The 20,691-nt window shown below is 42.6% G+C and overlaps 1 long non-coding RNA gene across 1 annotated transcript; it reads right to left on the reverse strand.

Annotated features, from left to right (window-relative positions):
- Positions 1-254: 254 nt before the first annotated feature.
- Positions 255-20,011, reverse strand: LOC148685956 (uncharacterized). Its single transcript, XR_015949849.1, has 3 exons — positions 19,651-20,011; positions 3,500-3,697; positions 255-1,476 (listed from the first exon to the last, which is right to left on the reverse strand). It is a non-coding gene; the product is annotated as an uncharacterized LOC148685956 (long non-coding RNA).
- Positions 20,012-20,691: the final 680 nt, after the last annotated feature.

Here is a 20,691-nt window from a genome sequence, read left to right on the forward strand (position 1 = left end):
TCTGGCCATTAGTGGCCCCCAGATGCTTCTATATATAGTTTTATTGCAGTATTGCAAACAATGACCATTTGTTCATAAAACATCAAGGGGCTGTCATTGCTGCCTCCCATCAGCTGCTGCCCAAGGCAGTTGCCTTCTTCTGCCTAATGGTAGAGCTGGTACTATGTATAAACCCTCATATTGTTTAGTTAGCAGCAGGTGCCTAGTTATTTCATTATAGCAATAGCACTGTATTCCCCCACCCCCTTCCATTATTATGAAAGTGCTATGCAAACTGTTCCTGCCTCCCTCCCTTTACAATATGCAGTGGACCATTTTTGAGTCTCTGACACTGTGTGTGTGTGTCTCTCTGTGTGTGTATTGGTTAAAATGAGCAATCACAGTCCAAATAAAGCTGTTTGTCCTATATAAATGTTGGTCAACCGCCTACTCAGTGTGGAAATAACTGAATATATCTGGACATGTAACCCTTTTGCCAGCCTTACCTGTGGTGAGTAAACATCTTACTTGGTCACCACTTATTTGCTGAAAATAAACTTTGTAGGCTTAAACAGTCACTCCTCCAGCAACCAAATAATATTTTAAATGGCCTATTTGTTACCAAATGTTTCTTTTTCTGTCTCAAAAGGGAAGTACATATCAGTTTCATATGTTTGCAAATGCAAGAGATTTACCATAATCTCATTATCCTATTTACTGACCACCATCCCCAATTCCTAATTTTATGATTTCACACAACTCTTAAGCAAGCAGGTTTGTAGTGCAATCTACTATCTTCTCTGGGTTCCGAGTCTAGGCAGGCAACCATATACTTTGAAGGCTCAATCACCCATTCTTTCAACCACCTCTCACCAAATACGTTTTTGAGTTGTTTTGGGGATAACCCACGTTCATGACCATTTTTTGGTCTGGAAAAGGTCTTCCTGTCTCACAGCCACATGTTAGAAATTGTTTTGTGGAATATGCATAAAGAAAATATTTGCAGTCAGAAGGCACAGTTCAGTCAAAGCTATGCAGATAGACTTCTGTGACAGAAATAAATAAATGTCCAGGTAATGCTCAAGTAGAACAGAATACAATGTCAAATTTTTGCTCCAGATCTATACAGTACAGACATGCAGTTAATTTCGAGTATGCTGCAACATACAACCTGTTCTCTTTTAAAATTTGAAAATGCACTCTGCTTTCATCCTTTAAGCAATCATGTTCTTCTATGATCGAAAATAGTCATTACCCATGCATGTGGCCCGTTTTGTATGCCCACCAATAATTTATACACAAATTAAAGCTTACTTATAGATATGCATATAATTTTGGATCGATGGGTAGACGACTCCAGAATTGAAATGACGGGTAACACTAACTCATACTAGAATTTCTTCTGTAAGGTTTGGATTAGTTGTGATGGTGGTGATAGTTCTGTGGATTAATTTTCACATCCTCAAGGCTCTGACAGTATCTTGACTGCAACGATCTCTGTAGATGGAATGGAAAGACATCTTTAAAAGGAGAAAAGTAGTTACAGACTACTCATCTAGATGCATTGATCTCTAGTTGATACCAAAATTGTGTTATTAAAAGGCCCACTGCCTGTCTTAAAAATAAAGACAACTTGTTTCCATGGTGTTCTTATTATTCTGATAACAACTGTTTGACATTTTCACATTGGCTCAGTTAATCTTTTTCCAATACACTTTTCTGCCAGAAGGAAAAGAAGCCCTCAGTAATTCCTTTCCCCCCATTTTAAATCTCATATTGGAAAAAATGCATTTTTCTCTGTGTTATGTACTGAGCTGAATCCTAGAACAATAGGATTCAGAATCAGCGGGAGCTACCCAATCCAACTCCAGGTGGAAGTGAATCCGCAACCTGATTGGCCTGCTGGAGCAGCCAATCAGGCGGCTGGCAGAAGTGAATCTGCTACCTGATTGGCCTATAGGAGCAGCCAATCAGGCTGCAGGCAGAAGTCAATCCACAATATAATTGGCCCACAGGTGTAGCCCTGAAGTAGCCAATCACGCAAGGCCCATTGTGTAAATAATGTATATAAGCAGATGGTTTGGGGAAAAGAGCCATTCTTCTTCTTCTCCTTGATGACTATGAGCTGAATAAAGAGCATGAAATTCACTCTCGACTCCGAGTACATTTCACTCTGATTTTTATGGAATACACATGCTGAACAAACAGCTTCAAATGTATAATCTGATGGTGCTATATAAACCAGAGCAAAGGCTACCTTTGCCACTTTGTAGTTGCCACAATGACCCATCAGAAACCAAACAAGGATTGTTTAGGCCAGGCATCCCCAAACTGCGGCCCTCCAGATGTTTTGGCCTACAAATCCCATGATCCCTAGCTAACAGGACCAGTGGTCAGGGATGATGGGAATTGTAGTCCAAAACATCTGGAGGGCCGAAGTTTGGGGATGCCTGGTTTAGGCCTCTGAGGAAGCACAATAAGCAAAGGGCTTCAAATTCACTGGTTGACAAAGGACAGGATTCCTTTGGAATCCTTTATAGAGGTGGGGATTTTTTTCCAGTTTAGGGGTCACACTCTTTTTTGAAGAACCTTCGGAGGACGACATTGCAAGGTTCAATTGGACACAAAAATGAGTAGAGGACTGCATACCCTCCAACATTTCTCTGATGAAAATAGGGAAACCCGATTCGACAACAACAATAACAACAACAACAATTTTATTATATGTACCCCACCCATCTGACTATAGAGGGCTGCCTTCAGATGTCTTCTAAAGGTTGTATAGTTACTTATCTCTTTGACTTGGGAGTCACATAAAGCCATACCCTCCAACATTTCTCCTATGAAAAATAAATGGCACAGGTCACCAGTGTTGCATCCCTACACCTGATTTGCACTACAGCTCACATAATCTTTGACCATTGGCTATGCTGCCTGGTGCTGATGAGAGTTATAGTTGCCAGACAACCTTTCTATGCACCCCTCTCTATCCTCCAGTCAGCCAAGAAGGAGTCATTTTCTGAGTTCAAGAATGCATCCCAGCCAGACAAAAATGCACAAAGAAGATGTGGAACCACTTAAGGGAATGAAGCTTGGGGGAAAAAGTTGCAGCTGGGGAGCGACTGTGGCCTGGGGAAGTTCTAAGGCAGGCATAGGCAAACTCGGCCCTCCAGATGTTTTGGGACCACAACTCCCATCATCCCTAGCAAAAAGGACCAGTGGTCAGGGATGATGGGAGTTGTAATCCCAAAATATCTGGAGGGCTGGGTTTGCCTATACCTGTTCTAAGGACCTGGAGGGGCCACATGAGACCTCTGGGCCTGAGGTTCTGCACCTCTGGATTAAATAAACTCATTCTCAGGTGATCAGCCATTGAATTCTGAAACTTTTTGTCTCTTTGACTATTCCACTTTTGCTCCTCTAAATAGCAAGCCTGCAAAGCTTGACCTTTACTGAACGTTTGTGGGAGGAAAAAATGCCAAGGCTTTTGTTCAGAATGGCAGTTTTTATCTCCACTCACAGCTCAGACCTCTGATCGGCTTTCATCAGAGAACCAGGCGTGGAGGCCTCTCTTGGGCACACGATCTCCAAATCAGTGAAAGGATAAAAAAAGAAATGTTATCTTAATGGTGGTGATTCTTCAGCGTCACTCAGCTACCAGCATAATATATCAGCCCTGAAAAATTGGCCCAGTGTGCTTCATTAAATGAATTTACACCTGTGGAAGAAAGAGGGAGGGAGGGAGAGAGGGAGGAAGAAAGAGAGAGAGGATTAAAAGGACTCGTTAATTTGCAAGGAGGTTACTCTGGATCAAATACTATGGCTGTATTCTTTCAAATTAAAGGTAAAGGTAAAGGGACCTTTGACCATTAGGTCCAGTCGTGACCGACTCTGGGGTTGCGCGCTCATCTCGCATTATTGGCCGAGGGAGCCAGCGTATAGCTTCCAGGTCATGTGGCCAGCATGACAAAGCCGCTTCTGGTGAACCAGAGCAGCACATGGAAACACCGTTTACCTTCCCGCTGTTCCTATTTATCTACTTGCATTTTGACGTGCTTTCGAACTGCTAGGTTGGCAGGAGCTGGGACCAAGCAACGGGAGCTCACCCCGTCACAGGGATTCGAATTGCCGACCTTCTGATCGGCAAGCCCTAGGCTCAGTGGTTTAACCACAGAGCCACCCGGGTCCCTATTCTTTCAAATTAGGCAGCCACAATTTATTTATGGGCTCTCTTGGTTTCACTTGTCCCTTCCTCTGTCAACTGTATTTTCCTTAACACTAGATTGTCATTGTCACCAATGTCCCCACTTGTGGCTTAAACAAAGAAACTTCCTAGTGGAAGCTCTGAATAGTGCTCTTCATGGGGAACTCCTACGTATTGCTATGGGGGTGGGGGGGCAAAGATGGATGAGATTAAAATGGAGCAAAAAATAAGTAGTTTTGTACTACAATGCATTTTAGCAATATTAAACAAGTTCCTAATTGAACAGTCTTTTCATATAAAACTCCCAAAAATCCCAAATGATTTTTTTAAAGAACAATGGACCAAAACTAAATATTTATGTCTAAAAGATATAACCCAAAGATATACCGGTAAGCAACAGTAATACAGTGATGACTATTGTAAATAGGCTCTAGAAACAAATCTGCCCAAACCATTATTGTCAACAGAAAGGAGAAATTATATTTGGTTGAGAGTGGATGGATTCCCCCCCTCCACGATTTTTGTCAGACACTATAAAGGTCAACAAGAATAATGGCTTATTTTACAATAGTGACATTTGTAATTGTTATTGTGTTTAAATTATGTGCAATTAAGAAGGAAAGGATGCTTTGTCAGATAAACATTTCAGCAACAGATGACATCAAATTAAATCATTACAGTTCCTATCTTATCTGACCACTGGCCTTGCTGGTTGGGGCTGTTGAGAGCTGGAATCCAACAATATCTAAGCGCTACAGATTCCTCTTCCTTGTCCTAAAGGATTCTGGTAAGTATCTGTGGAGTGCCTGCATCTCCTGTATTCTCTGTCCCGGCAGAGTTCTTCATCCCTGCTGTTGGGTACCTAGGCATGGTCTGTCAGCTTTGACGTCATAATATGTGGGAATTATGGTAAATTACCTATTCATGGTAGTTGGTAAGTAGAGTAAGAAAATGAAATTTTACACATCACTTGGGAAGACAGGCGAACTAATATCAGTGTACTGGAAGAAGCAAAGATCACCAGTGTTGAAGCAATGATTCTTCAACATCAACTTCATTGGACTGGTCATGTTGTGTGGATGTTTGATGATCATCTTCCAAAGCAACTACTCTGTTCTGAACTTCAAAATGGAAAGTGTAATGCTGGTGGTCAACAAAAGAGGTTTAAAGACTGTCTCAAGGCAAATCTAAAAAAATGTAGTATAAACACTGTCAACTGGGAAACACTGGCCTGCGAGCACTCCAGTTGGAGAACAGCCTTTACCAAAGGTGTCATGGGCTTTGAAGACACTCGAACTCAGAACGCAAGGGAAAAACATGCTAAGAGGAAGGCATGCTTGGCAAATCCACACCGTGATCAACTTCCACCTGGAAACCAATGTCCCCACTGTGGAAGGACATGTGGATCCAGAATTGGCCTCCGCAGTCACTTACGGACTCATTGTTAAAACCGTGTTTATGGAAAACAATCTTACTTGGCTATGAGTGATCGCAAAAGAAGAAGACCCTCCAACATTTCTCCAATGAAAATAGGGACGTCCTAAGGAAATGTGGGACATTCTGGGATCAAATCAGAAACTGAGATGGCTTCTCCAAATTGGGGATGTCTCCGGAAAACAGGGACCTTTGAAGGGTCTGGAAGAAGAGGTATTTGCCCCAAATGCATTGGGATTAATAAATCAATGGCCTATGTCTACACCGTCAATACAATCCTCTGTATGCCAATTCAGAAGTAAGCCCCACTGAATTAAGTAACATAATCAATATAGCAGATGGGATTGCAAGTTGTTGGCCAACACACTAAGAGGTGGCATTTCAGTGGTTTCTTTTCCTTGGCATTCTCATTATTTGAGGTCTGCTTATGTCTCTTCATTTCAGTATATATTCATTTCATATCAGTATCTATTGTAGGAGTTCTCGGAGGTGTAACATTTCAGTAAAAATAAAGTCAAATGGCATGGCAGGCATTTTTACATAGACAATTTTTTTCTGCTAACTACTTTCAGTGTTTAGTATTTTCTTTGGCTTTACCGATGTGAATATAGAATATGCTTTACCAGAATCCGTATGTTTTAAAAAGAGTAGTGCTTGCGAGTGGGCAGATATGTTTATATTTTCAGAAAAAGAATATAAACCCAATAGTTTGGAGGAGTGAGGGGAAAGCTATAAAATATTCCATAGAATATTGTATTAGTTTTTGAACATTTTCCCCTGCAGAACAATAGGCAAATCATGCTCCAAAATAGCAGGAAAGCAAGAAGGCACTAATAAATGGCTATTTGCTTGAATGTGGATTGTCTCATTTAGAGCACAAGGAGAGCAATTCTGAAACCACTCACAAGTATTGTGCCAATGAAAGCAGTGGACATGCAGTGTAACCATGCCCTATAATATATTCAAAGCAAACACATTTTCTAAGTGTGGACCCTTATGCAGCCAAAATGGTTTATATGAGCCATGGAAAGTCTTTAGGGGGGGGAAAGTCCCCTAAGTGGTGGTGGTTAGACCCAAATCATCTCAGTGGGAACAGAATGCCTACCGACTGTTGAGGGTGAGGAAAACCCATCCAAAGGAAGAGGGGGGAATGGAGTATCCTAGGAAAGGGCATGGCTAGCTGGAATCTCACTTGTTTGTCCAAGTCTTGTAGGAGGCATCCGTATTTGAAATATCTCCATTGCTGGTTGACTGTTGATGATTGACCAAGCTCTCTGCGTGGAAGATCTGAGTTTCCTGCCTTGCCCACCCTTCCATGAATATAAGCTGCTGGGGGAAACCAGAGTTGAGATAAAAGGCCATAAGAAAGTAAATGGAAGACTCTAGTATTTTGCTTCATCAGTATTGAAAACAAGAGAGGAAATAGTGCTGTCCTGGGTGCTATTTGAGCTCTTTGGAAGTGGATGATAATTTCATTCTATAGGAGAAAAATAGCATTCACACAAATCTTTTTCCACTGTGAGGTGCTGTGAGAAGCTTGCCCTAATCATTCTCCATTCTTGCCTCCCTCTTTTAACAAACCAGTAGCTCTTCAAAATCCTTCCCACGGATTTTAGTTTTCCATATGCCTGTTTCCACCTCCACTCCAAGTTGCTACTGAGTAATTTGCTCATAGCGTCCCTTTCATTTTATATCTGAACCCCCATCTCATTCTTTTGCTACTCTACCCTTTGTTCCTCCCAAGAAGGTGGACCACTATACTGTCCTACAGCAAATGAAGTTTTAAAGTGTTAATCAGAGATGGGCTGGATTTTTGCAGGCTTTTAAGTTCTCCGGAATACCCTTGAGTTCTCATATACTGCTTCGCAAACCCTACTAGAAATATACACTCCAACTGATTGTTTGCCAGTTTACCCCGGTGTGGGTATAGCCATTTGGTAAGCTAGACATCTGTATTGCTTTGTCAAAAATTGTGAGAAGAATGGTCAAGACCTTTATTTTAATTTCTTATAAAAACAGAGGACGAGATGGTTGGACAGTGTTCTCAAAGCTACTAACATGAGTTTGACCAAACTGCGGGAGGCAGGGGAAGACAGGAGTGGCTGGCGTGCTCTGGTCCATGGGGTCACGAAGAGTTGGACACGACTAAACAACAACAAGTACATCTTTATACAGAAAAATGGAATATCATCTAACTAAAGCAGAAATCAGCAAACTATTACAGAAATATATTTTCTTATTCATTAATGATAAATAAATAAACTCCTGTACCTGATCAGAAATCCAGGGTATCAGGAAATGCTATCATTTACATAAGTTTGCCTTTGCCTATTATTTACTGCTATCATTGTTCGTTTTGATTCCAACAGTGGTAGGAAGATAGGAACATGCTTTCAACAAGGCTACACTATTTGCTCCTCTAATTCAGCTTGTCCTTTAATTCCCCCACCCCCATTTTTGCCTTTTACAAATATTTTAAAGAAGAAAAACAAAATCTTTACAAATCTAAATTATCTTCCCCTCGACTTCCCTCCCTTCCTTTCTGTGGTTACTTATTTTCTATCTTTTTATTACTGCATATCCAATTCAAATCTATTTACTAATTTCCCCTTCCCTTCCCCATCTTTATCAGTTACTGCACATGTTTATATCAGACCTGCTAATGTTTTGATTTGTTTACAATGTTTCTTCAAATAATCAATAAATTTTCCTCATTCTATTTTTAAAAGTCTCTCTTGCTTTCTTATTCTTCCAGTAAGTTTCATCATTTCTGCATACTCCATTTATTTTAGTTGCCAATTGTTATTTGTCAGAGCTGATTCTTCCTTCCATCTTTGGGCTTAGCTTGTCCTTTCTGACTGGCAACTGTTTTCCAATAATTGAAGCTAGGATGCATGTTTTCCTCTGACCTAAGGTCCTTCCTTGCATAATAATGAAAGACCTTGCCAAGTTTAAGCAGGCATGTGTCTGGTTTGTGCCTGATGGTGATGAGAGACTGCTTTTAGAACCCTGGTCACACCAACCTGTGTTCCATGATGGAAGAACAGTGGAAACATAAATACTGTATGGGAAGTAAGGAGATGAACTGTGGTACCAAGAACATTAAGTAGAAATACGTCTGAGATGTAGGAAAGGAGAGGATTCCCCCATTCTCTTTACAAAGATAACAATGTTTTCCTTTTGTAAAATATTGCATTAATATTATGCTGTTCATTCCTTGAAGATTGTGGCAGGAAAAACCATCAAAGAGTCGTGCAAATGCTCAAATGTCACAAATGTGCTTGTGGTATTGCACTGCTATGCTTCCTCCAACACATATGAAATCAGGAAATACTGGGAATTTCTGAAACAGCCAACTTTCATGATCCTTCCAGATAGAATATCTTCAGCCAAGGTTCCAGTACAAATCTAGAGATGTGCGTGCTTGTACTCGACTCATCCAGACCACTGAACATTTTGAAGTTCACATACAAATCTAGCAGGAATTTGTTCAGCAGGAGAAGAACGAATTAGCTATCACTTAACTAAGAGGCCTGCCACATATCATAAAATATCATGGTCTTCTCTTACATTACATCTATGTTGTTTTGGGCTAGACCTTACTGAGTTTTAATAAAGTCCCTTCCGCCGTAGGAGGAGGGGAGATTGTGGGCACCACGAAGCCTACATATGAGGGGGGAATGGTTGCCACCCCCCTCAGCCCATTGGCCAGCTCCTGGCCGCGGCGCTCCCTTGGCGCATCCAATCCGGACGCTGCAAGGGGGCATGACTCGCTGATTTAAGCGAGCACGTGGCCGGGAATCGGCCTCTCTCTTTTACAGGACCCCCCAGCTGCTGCGTTTTCCCTCCCTCCCTCCCATTAGGCAGGTCTCTCCTTCTGACATTGCTATGGACCTCGGTTGGTCGCCGTTGAGGGGCCTGGTAGGAATTTTCCCACTTGACAAATTGGCTCTGGCCTGGTGGTTTCCGCCTACCTCGTAGCAACTTGTCACAGCTTTGATTTTGGCGGTAGGCATTGGATTATCTCTGAAAGGTTACAGGTGGTGGGGGAGGTTGCTGCCATCACCTCCCCCAAAATGCTGAAGGGTACTCCCTTAAGGTGTCTGGGGCGTGGCCATGTCTGAAGCCGTGATAGGTGAGGGCCTAAGGCAGGGGTGTCAAACTCAAATTCATCGGGGGCCGCATCAGCAGTTTGGTCACCCTCAAAGGGCCGGTTGTATCTGTAGGACTATGTGTCCACTCTTTATTATCATAAATTATTGTCACTGCATTCAATTATTACTGTTTTTTGTAATAATGTAAGTAATAACTAACATAGTCAGAATAATGGCAAGTAGATATTCAAATGTACAATTATTGTACAATTTATTGAAAAATGATTTTTGGTAACTGCACTGGGTGGTGGAGGCTCGCTAGGGTTTCATGCAGGAGCTTTGCAGAGCTACTGGTACCTGGAGATGCTGGGGTCCTTCTGCATGCAGGACAGATGTTCTGCCAGTGAGCCACCACCCTTCACCAAAGGGACTGGCTGAGGTTGACTCACTGGAGCTGTTCTCCTGGTTCCAGGGTTTAAGGGCCAGAAGTATAAAGCAGCATCCTACCGTGTTTTCCCTTTTTTAAGACACCGTCTTATAACTTTTTTTCCTCAAAAAAAAACACAGGGTGGCTTATTTTTGGTGGGTGTCTTTTTATTATTATTACTGCAAGTGGTTCCAGCAGCACGCTCAGAGGTTCATCTGCACCTGAGTCTTTTTTTCTTCTTTTTGGTACCAGGTGAAAACGTTGTATTACCCCAGACTTTTTAGATGTGGTTTTATGACCATGTTACTGCTGATTTTTTTTTTTTTAAAAAATGTGTTCTCCTTTAAAGTTGGTTTGAATGAGGCTCGGGGTGCTCTGCGTGCGCTGCTGGGTGTCGACCCAAGCCCCTGGGAGCCGACAGGAGGAGGAGGAGGCTTGCTGGGTTGTTATTCAGCAGCGCGCGCAGCGCGCCCCTAGCCTCCAGCAGCCAGCAGCAGCAACGCTCCCAGAGACTTGGGGCGCTCCGCGCGCGCTGCTGGTTGACGACCCGGCAAGCCTCCTCCTCCTCCTGCCGGCTCCCAGAGGCTTGGGTCGGCACCCAGCAGCGTGCGCAGAGCGCCCCGAGTCTCTGGGAGCATTGCTGCTGCTGGCTGCACTTTGAATCCTCCTGCTCCTCCATGCGGCGCTGCTGGGTGCTTTGTCTGTGCTTCAGCAGCAGCAGCAACAGCCATTTCCAGGCGCCGAGCCGTGGCAGGAGGAGAAGGATTCAAAGTGCTACAGAGCACTGCTGCGTCGCTGAGGCTCGGGACTCTCCGTGCGGCGCTGCTGGGCACTGACCTGGCAAGCTGCCTCCTCCTTCTCCTGCTGTGGCTCGGGGTGCTCCACGCAGCGCTGCTCCAGCTGCCTTTCTACCCCCCCCCAGGCCCCAGCTGTTTGTTGGCGCTTTGTCGGCACGGCGCTTCAGCAGCAAGGTCCCGCTGCTGGGTCCCGCTGGCTGGGGCACTCGGCGGGCCACATGATGAGGTCTGGCGGGCCGGATTTGGCCCCCGGGCCTTGTGTTTGACACCCGTGGCCTAAGGCATGCCCCTAGTGGTGGCCCCGGGGTGAGTTCCTAGTTGATCTGCATCGCAGGGCTCACCCAATGGTGGTTAACCCTTCACAGACTGCCAGCAGAGCGGGCTGGAGTCGGATATAGACGGTTAGATCCAATGCCTAAGCCAATACCACTCTACATCTGTAATCAAGAAAGTTGTGGCCTTCTACGCCTATTAACCTTATGCAATGTGTCCTGTGTCTTTACTTATTTCAGGGAGGGTTCGGGGTATCGCCACACAAATAGATTATTCAATTTGGGAGTGTATGGAACGTTAGGCGAGGGATAGCTCAATCTTTGGTCCCCATTTTGTACTCAGCTCTCACTTGTTGCTCCTAGAAGCTGTCAGCATGCGACAGTGGCCACACCCCAAGACAGTTGGATGGCATCTTTTACACCTCCTTCTGGCAACTCCTGCAGCTACATTGGTGCCAAACATATTGCTCTGCTTTCCTTTGGACCATATCAGCAAGCCTGAGAGGAAGGTCCCTCTCTGGCCAGCTCAGGACCTCCATACCCACTACCCAGGCTTGTGCTCTGGGGAAGCCACTTTGGTACTACTAACACAACGGTTTGACTTGGCTATCTGAGGTGTGCTCTATTATTTCTTGAGACAGATGGATGCCAACAACAATCAAATTAAAGTACATAAGCCTGTACATACTGGTCTCAAACCATGCAAAGTCTGTAAATGCCTGTGCTCCCCTCCCTGCTCTTCCTGCTTCAACATAAAAATGGTAGCAAGAAATCATTAATGCTAATTTGTTTTCAGTCAATTTCAACTTAGAAATGTGACATCAGCCTGCTAAACCTGCACCTGATGTATGCATGTACGTAGGAATGAATGATTTATCATGGTCACAGATTAATAAAGATCTGATTAAGTTCTTTCTTTCTTTCTTTCTTTCTTTCTTTCTTTCTTTCTTTCTTTCTTTCTTTCTTCCTTCTTCTTCTTCTTCTTCTTCTTCTTCTTCTTCTTCTTCTTCTTCTTCTTCTTCTTCTTCTTCTTCTTCTTCTTCTTCTTTTCTTTGGAGATCACTCATAGCCGAGTAAGATTGTCTTCCAAAACAGGGTTTTAGCAGTGAGTCCGTAAGTGACCGTGGAGGCCAATTCTGGATCCACATATCTTTCCACAGTGGCAACATAGGTTTCTGGGTGAGAGTTGATCACGCTGAGGGTTTACCATCACAGGGTCAGTTGTTTGCATCTGGTAGAGGTGCATCAGGTATAGCAGTAAGGAAAGCACTGCCCATTCAAGGACCATCTATCTCTTTTTCTCTGGAAACCTCCCCACCCCCCGAGTCTGTCTGTGGTATGAGATTGTCTGCCCTCTCCACCACAGTCTTGCTCCCCCCCCTCCAGTCAGCCAGAATGGAGTATCAGCTATAAATGTTCTGAACTACAATAACTGAGAATGCATTACAGTGGTACCTCAGTTTAAGTACACAATTGGTTCCGGAAGTCTGTACTTAACCTGAAGCGTACTTAACCTGAAGCGAACTTTCCCATTGAAAGTAATGGAAAAATCCGTTCCAGACGGGTCCGAGGAGTACTTAAACTGAAAGTCCTCAAACCGAAGCGTACTTAAACCGAGGTATGACTGTATTTTAAATCTTCCAGAGTTGAGAATTTGGAGACATTTTTATTCAGAAGGCTTTCCTAGTTGGTATTTGTCATGAGTTTCTGCATGGTTTTTTGCTGTTTTTATTGTATGTCACCTTGAGACAATTATATAGATGCCGATAAATAAATGCATAAATAATAGCTACAATAATAAATAAGGTATCAATTAAATCCCACACTTCTGAAGCATAGAGGCGGAAATACTTCATAATCCAAATAACAAAACGGTAGCTAGTGATGAGCAGAAACTGAAATGCCTGTAAAACAACAGCATGGTTTTAACTCAATTTTATCTTTGCTAGCTCTAGATTCAAAGCATTGTCACTGTGTAAAAGAGAACTAGGGGGTGGGGAAACCTCACAAAGTTCCATCTATCTCACAATATGTTATTAGGAAGTTGGGCAGGAGTTTGGATACTCTACTATTTACAGTTGGTTTTATTTCCAGGTCTTTGAGGTCACTACTGCTTCTGTTCTGCAATAAAAACTCAGCATGCATCACTAATGAATTCTTAAAGACCATTTTCAGTTCCTGTGAGATTATCAAATCAGCCTCTTCCTTTTCCTTATAGCATTTTCCAAAGACTATTACTTTTTAATATTTTGCGGTTAGGACTGGTGGCATCTTCTGGCTCCTGAGAGTTTCCTGGCATGCCAGAGGCAAGAAGCCGATCGATGTAGTTTTGGGACTCTTCAAGGGGAAGGTCAAAAGGTTGGGTTTTTTAATGTTAGAATATATATCATATGTATCCTGGAGTCATATAAACCTCTCTTGTGGGAAAACGATGTAAGCGATTGTTCTTGGACAAGTATGCACCAGCTAGCAAGCAATCTCTGTTGAAATGCATTTGGAGAATTAAACCATTCTTAAACAGCATGATATAACGCAAGCTATCAAAAAGTATTTTGTTAACCCAATTTGTTTTCAAATGCAGTATAAAAAAATTAAGAACTTAAAATATTTAAGCAAAATATGAAAGCATGTTGAGGCTATGCTAGCTTCCTGTGAGGTAGGTTGCTGTTGCTTATTAGAATGTAGGGGGCAAAAAGCTCCCCCCCCCATTGTACATACTGCCAGCTGCCTTAAGGTAAACGTAAAGGGACCCCTGACCATTAGGTCCAGTCGTGACCGACTCGGGGGTTGCGGCACTCATCTCGTGTTATTGGCCGAGGGAGCCACCGTACAGCTTCCAGGTCATGTGGCCAGCATGACAAAGCCGCTTCTGGCGAACCAGAGAAGCACACGGAAACACCGTTTACCTTCCCGCTGTAGTGGTACCTATTTATCTACTTGCATTTTGACGTGCTTTCGAACTGCTAGGTTGGCAGGAGCTGGGACCAGCAACGGGAGCTCACCCTGCCGACCTTCTGATCGGCAAGCCCTAGGCTCTGTGGTTTAACCCACAGCGCCACTCTGGCATACAAGCAAAGACATGGGTAAAGGGCTCCTTAATCTCCTCCTATGCGAATATTAGCTATGGGGGTGGGTCATAGTTCAGTGATGGAGCATCTGTTTTCAGAAGATCCCAGGTTCAGTCTTCAACATCTCTTGGCACTGGTGGGCACTCCTATCTCAAATCCCGGCTGATGCCAATCAGTGTAGACAACACTGGATTAGATGGGCCAATGGTCAACTTAGTATAAAGCTGCTTCCTATGTTTCTATTCATAGCTGAGTATGAAAGATTAAGGATCCTGTTGCCTTTGTGAGTGGCTTTAAGGCTCAATGGAAGGCTCTGCCAAATCCTAGATAGACAGGTATTTTTAAAAGAGCCACTTTTCTATACTTCACTGCATGCAGGGGTCTATAAGTAGAATCAAGGTCCTTCAAAAAAGATGGCTGATGCTAAACAGGATTACCAACCATACTTCTAAGGCCACCATTCTAACTAAATAATGAAGTTACAAATAGCACATATTCAACCTGCAGGCAGCTGTTACATTGTTACTTATTGCTTAAGTCCCTTTGATTTCATGTAGGTTGAGAGAAGTGTTGCATATATATACACCTTTTAATTACCCATCTGAAGCACATCTGCATCTTGCCAGAGAGTTTCATATTTCACCATTGCATTGACATGACTGGGTATCCATTGGTCAATGTGTGGATTGGGCTTTGGGATGCAATTGTTGGTTGCGTGATGTTGACAGTTTAACTATCCATAAAAAACCCCCAACATTATTCCTTGTTAATGATGAGTTCAAGAACATCCTCTTCCTTCCCAGTTTAATCACTTGCAGAGCCTGAAGAACCACATTTGTCAAAGTTGAAGGCATGGCATTTCTTCAACTACACATGCAGTACCACTTATGGAATGCTCTCCCCAGAAAGGGTCAGCTGGCACCTACATGAACATCTTTTTCGCACCTGGAGAAGTCTTCTCTCTTCTTTCAGGCCTTCAGTTGTTGCGGCTCATAGTCACTGCTGCTATTTTGTTTCTGTTGATTCATTTTTAATGGTGGTCATGTTTAGATTGTTGGTGGAGATGGGTTCTTGATTATTGCACGATCACTTCTTGTGGTGTAGCTGACTCTTCTGTGTCCTTAATATTTTTATATGTAATTTAATGTCCGTGGTGATAGTAAGTCACCTTAAGTCTTTGGTATAAGGCAATGAATAAGAACTATAGACGTAACTTGGTTTTCAAACAGCTTACTTCTCAAATGTTTTGGCTCCCGAACTCCGCAAACCTGAAAGTGACTGTTCCGGTTTGCGAACTATTTTTGGAAGCCTAATGTCTCACAGGGCTTATGTAGCTTCTGATTGGCTGCAGGAGCTTCCTGCAGCCAATCAGAAGCTGCGCTTTGGTTTCCGAATGTTTTGGAAGTCGAACAGATTCCATTCGACTTCCAAGGTACGACTGTAATACTAATAATGATGATGATGATGATATTACTGCTAATTACCAATGTACTTGATGCTGTGTCCCAAATCACAGTAACACAAGTGGTTGGGCCATAACCTTAAATTCCAAGCATGAGGTGGATTTGATTGCAGACCTAAACAGCAGCAGTCATAGTCACTGATTACCTCTACAGGTTTTCTTCACTGTTCAGGACAAAGAACTGCAAAAATGATGTTTCGATTTTGGAGCATATTTTAGTAGCAGAACAAACATATTGGCTTATGTTTTGGAACATGTGGATGTTATTGCATGATCAAAACATCAAAACCAGATTAATTAGAATGCTTAATTTGTTTAAGCAACAATCCTCTACTAATTTATAATGGATTTGGAGCTTTTAATTTTGAATTCTTATGCAATCACATTCACTTGTCAAGATGTGCCTTGGAGCTGCAAAGAGAAATAGATGCCTAGAGTGGAGGAAGTAGTGCACATATCCTGAAAACAAGGTTTCCTACTCATGCTTTGTGGGAATAACATACTGTGTACCCCTAGATGCTTTCCTTTGCACTCTGGCTTGAACTCAAGCTCAGCTGCAAAGGAAGATTCCTGCTGAAAGCTCCTGACCAGGAACTCCCAAGTGCAGTTGATCCCAGCAGGGCTTGCTTGTGGTAGGGAATTCCCTTGTAGCAAGTACATGTGTAATGTGTATGTGTACATGTCAATGCTGTGTGCCAGCGCACCAGCAAATCTGGTACCAAGAGGCAGAATCACACCCAGACCCAAGCAGCGATGCATAAACTGCAGTGCACCTTAGCGTAGTGCAATCTTTCATTTTGTGTTCAGTGTGTGGTCCCCTTGCCAAAATAGTTGGATGCTAGTGTTGTAACTAAATATCTGCGGCAGCTGATGTCATGCCTAGCCAGAATGCCTGCATACATTTCATTATGTCAGCTTTGAGGGAAATGTATACGTACTCCACAGTTGCCAAGAAACCAAACACAGTGTGGTATCCCAGGTTGGATGAAGTTTCTGTTTGGGGCATCTGTCTGTATTGTGGAACCGGAACTGGAGAACAGAAAGAACTTGATCATTATATCACTTTTGTGGTTCCGTGCCAAATCCACAGTGGAGCAGAAAACTTGCTTATGGGCACGTATGGCATTTGCATATGATTGGTTTAGAGTGCATGAGTAAGAGTGGTGGTGGGAGAAGGGAAACTGTGCACCATAAGGATTTTGTCTGAAGCCAGGTCAACACTTGCCCAAGATAAGAGCTGATGACTGGATTAATTGTACCGTTAGCTACCAGCACTGACCAGACTGCTTATCATCATGCTGATAAAGAAAGCAGGCACACTATAAGCAATGCCTTTCTTGTTAGAGCCATTTTAGTTTTTTTTTGGTAAGGAACTATGAAGAGGGACCCATTTGTTTTTATCTTTTTATAAAGCACCCAGTATATTTTTAGATGCTGCACAGCTATTGCCGCTTACATTACTACTACAAAATAACAACTGCTGTAGCCTGCAAGGAATAATGTGTCAAGAAGATGAATTCTACAAAAAAACGTCAGCAAATCACATTACTTCCAGCCATATGTAATGCGTTGAAGTTGAAGACATTTTGTACCCCACTGAACCAGAAATCTGAATCAGATAAAAAAAGGGTTAGTATGACCTCCACAAAATCTCCTTAATTTTATTTATTTTGGCACCCACATTGTCACAGATGTTCATCATTACACAAGCAAAATAAATAAATAAATGTAAGCATAGTAGCTGATTTCTAAGCAAGAAAAGAAGTTGCAATAAAATATATAAGCATTTTTATGTGTGATCTGACCATGGTCTGCATTTATTACTAACCTGCTGGGATCTAGTGTTTTTTCTTGGGAACAATACAGTGACGCAAATCCACTTAGCCATACTTGGGGCTGTTGAGATTATTCAATGGCTTAGTTAGTGAGTGGCTGAAAAGGGGATCCAACTAAGGTAGGGGAAAAAAATCCTTTCAAAGGATGTTTTCAGGTCTGAAAGAGATAAGACAGTTCTGCAACCCTTTTTATCACTTTCTTGTGCCAGGTCGCTATAGATGTGTCTACAGGAATGTGGACATAGTCATTTTAACAGTTCTGGTCTCATGGGAAATTTAGCTGACCTTGTCAACCGTGACCGAGGTGCTTTAGTAAGGAGACCTTTCAGTGCACCTCCCTGGGTTTTAAGAGGTCTATAAATAAGCCAGCAATGCCTAACAGAACCCTAGTGCCCAAAATGCAAGCTTTAATTATATTCAGTTTTTTACTGTGAGGATTACATTGATGATGCCAAGGCAACACATACAAAATAAACAGGCTGCTGTCCACCAGCTGCTTGCTTCAGAGTAGCTGTGCTGACATCTATGGATTGCACTAAAATTTATGCTTTATGTATTGCAGCTCCAGAGTTTCTTGGCACTCATGACTGATTTTAATCCTGGAGCCTAACCTTTGGCATTAGGGATCTTATTGGTGTTACAGTCCACACTGTTACTTAACCACCTGGTAGAGGTGGTGGAGCATCCCAAGACACTAGTCCTGGGGAACTATAATATACATGTTGATGGAGAGGACCATTGACAGGATCACTCATAAGTCCCCTCTCTGGCCATGAAGAGACCAGGAGTCTCCTTGCTTTTCTGAGGAGCTCTGGGCAATAAAGCAACTGGGATAACAACTAGTGTCTGGGTGGCCTTTAAATTAAATACATGAAGGATTGTAATTTCTTATCCATAGGGTTTTTCTTTAAAAAATAAAAAATGGTTATTAGTGCTTAAATCAGTAATAATACACAGTAATAGATATTTGCAAAATGTTCCCATCATCTGTTTTGCTTACTTACTATCCTATACCTGTGTAAAAGCCAGCTATGCAAAAATAGCACAAATTATGTAGTTTTATTTTTATTATTATACTCGTCTCCCCACCCAATGTCTGAGATATGTCATTTTCCCAGGCAATTTTATACCACCCAGTATACTGAGTTACACTAGAACAGCTGTGGTGAAGAAGAAAACCTCACACATCAGGAGAAACATGCATATTTAGAGTTTGTCATGGTTTTATGAGCATCTGAAAGTGAGAAATGGGTTTGCCTTCTTAAGAGGCTTTAGTTGCATTTACTGGGAAAATCTGTGGAATTTCATGGGATGAATTCTTAAGTGCAGCTATGAAAATGAAGAGTCTAAGAAAACATAGCATGACATCGGACACCATATGAAAAATCCTCACCGCTTCAGCAGAACTTTCAAAATACTGTAATAGAAAAGCAAGCCATGGAGACTACACACAATGGCTAATATTGAATATAACATTTTCCAGTTAGCAGAGAGTAAGCTGACTGACAAGTTGCAATTCAAGTTGGAAAGCTGATTGACAAATTCTAATTCAGGGTAATCAAGTGGTTTGAAAAGCCAGCTGATGAATATCAAGTGAGACATTTGCTTAGTGATGTTAACTGAAGGGGAAAAAAGCATTATTATAATGTGTTTGAATCCCATTTCAAAAGTGGGTTACATTTGACTGATTTTTTTTTTAAAAACCCTGCTAATTCCACAGTGGTTTCATTGAAGCCAGTGTGGGATAATTTTCAGTTGAAGTCTGGGAAAAGAATAAAGGATTCTAGCACTGGGACCACTATTTTGCCATGTGTGCTGTTAGAGCTTAGTTGGTCAAAGAACTTTGGGGATCAGTAACCAAAGCCTTAACAATTGTATCATCCCGAGGGTAGCGGAGAGTCCCTCAACATCACAGGGCTCCCTACTTGTACTGGATTTATCACAGAGGCAGTGGCACTCATGAAATGCTGTAACAAATGGTAACAAATCACAGTCTGATGCAGTTTTGGGACAGTGGCTGACTCTACTCCAGGTCTAAGAAATTAAGCTGTCTCTTTGGCCAGGGTGCCTTCTCCTACCTCAGGTAAATGGTCCATAGAACATCCTCTTGCTGCCTTCTTGCATAGTTGTCATGTACCTCCTCCAGCAATTCCACCTTTAACTCCTGGCTCATGTCACTCTCTCTCCATCTTCTCTTCTGCCTGTGCTACTCTTAAAACCTCCTTTGGGCCCTCAATCTCCTCTCCCTCCATGACCTTGCTTCTTGCTTCCTAGAGCCTGCAGTCAGAATGTACGCCCTTCCTCTTCTGTATTCATTAACCCCTGGGGTTCTCAGTTCTCTTTTTGTTAAGGGGCCACCCAGGGCCTTAATCTCCTGGCCCTTAGTTCCCCTTTTGTGCCTAGAACTCTTTTACCCACCTCTCCCAGATGACCCACAAATGTTTGGTGGCAGAGCTCCCTTTTGGCAGTGCGGATCTTTCAGATTGGGTCACCTAGCCATTCTACTCACAAACGAAACAAATCTGTTTTACGCTTGTAATGCAGGGACAATTGTTCACACCAATTTCCTTCTGGGTTATTACTCAACAATTGACAAGTATGTGAATCACCTGTTCGCAAACTGATGAAACTGGGACGCTTGTACATTGGATGTGCATGATTGCTTGGGACACCCTGTGCTGGCCAGGGATGGAACCATAGCTGAGAGTTGGATCACATGCTTTATGTGTTCAGTCCCTGTATCTCCACTTAAGGGAATCAAATAGAAGATGGTGTGAACAACTTTGTGTCTGAGAACATAGAGTACTGGGCCAGATGGAGAGCTGGTCTTACCTGATACAAACAGCTTCCTGTGTTTTGAACAAGAGACGCTACTAAATTGATACTATGCTGAGATTATTGTGTGGCTCCCTAGTTCATACCCCTGGAATCCTGATCACCAGTAATTCAATCCCTTTTCTTGTGGGTGTGTTCTGACATGAAACCACATATCCCACATAACATGTGACGCAGGCAATACACGAGCTGTATTGCAGAACAGGGGTGGTGTTTTTTGGGATCCGAATTCCACTGAGTTTCTCATTCATCTTCCTGATCACCGAAGTATAGAGTGTGGAAAT

The sequence above is a fragment of the Zootoca vivipara genome, chromosome 4 (assembly GCF_965207765.1).
Source record: "Zootoca vivipara chromosome 4, rZooViv2.hap1.1, whole genome shotgun sequence".
Classification (NCBI taxonomy): Eukaryota; Metazoa; Chordata; class Lepidosauria; order Squamata; family Lacertidae; genus Zootoca; species Zootoca vivipara.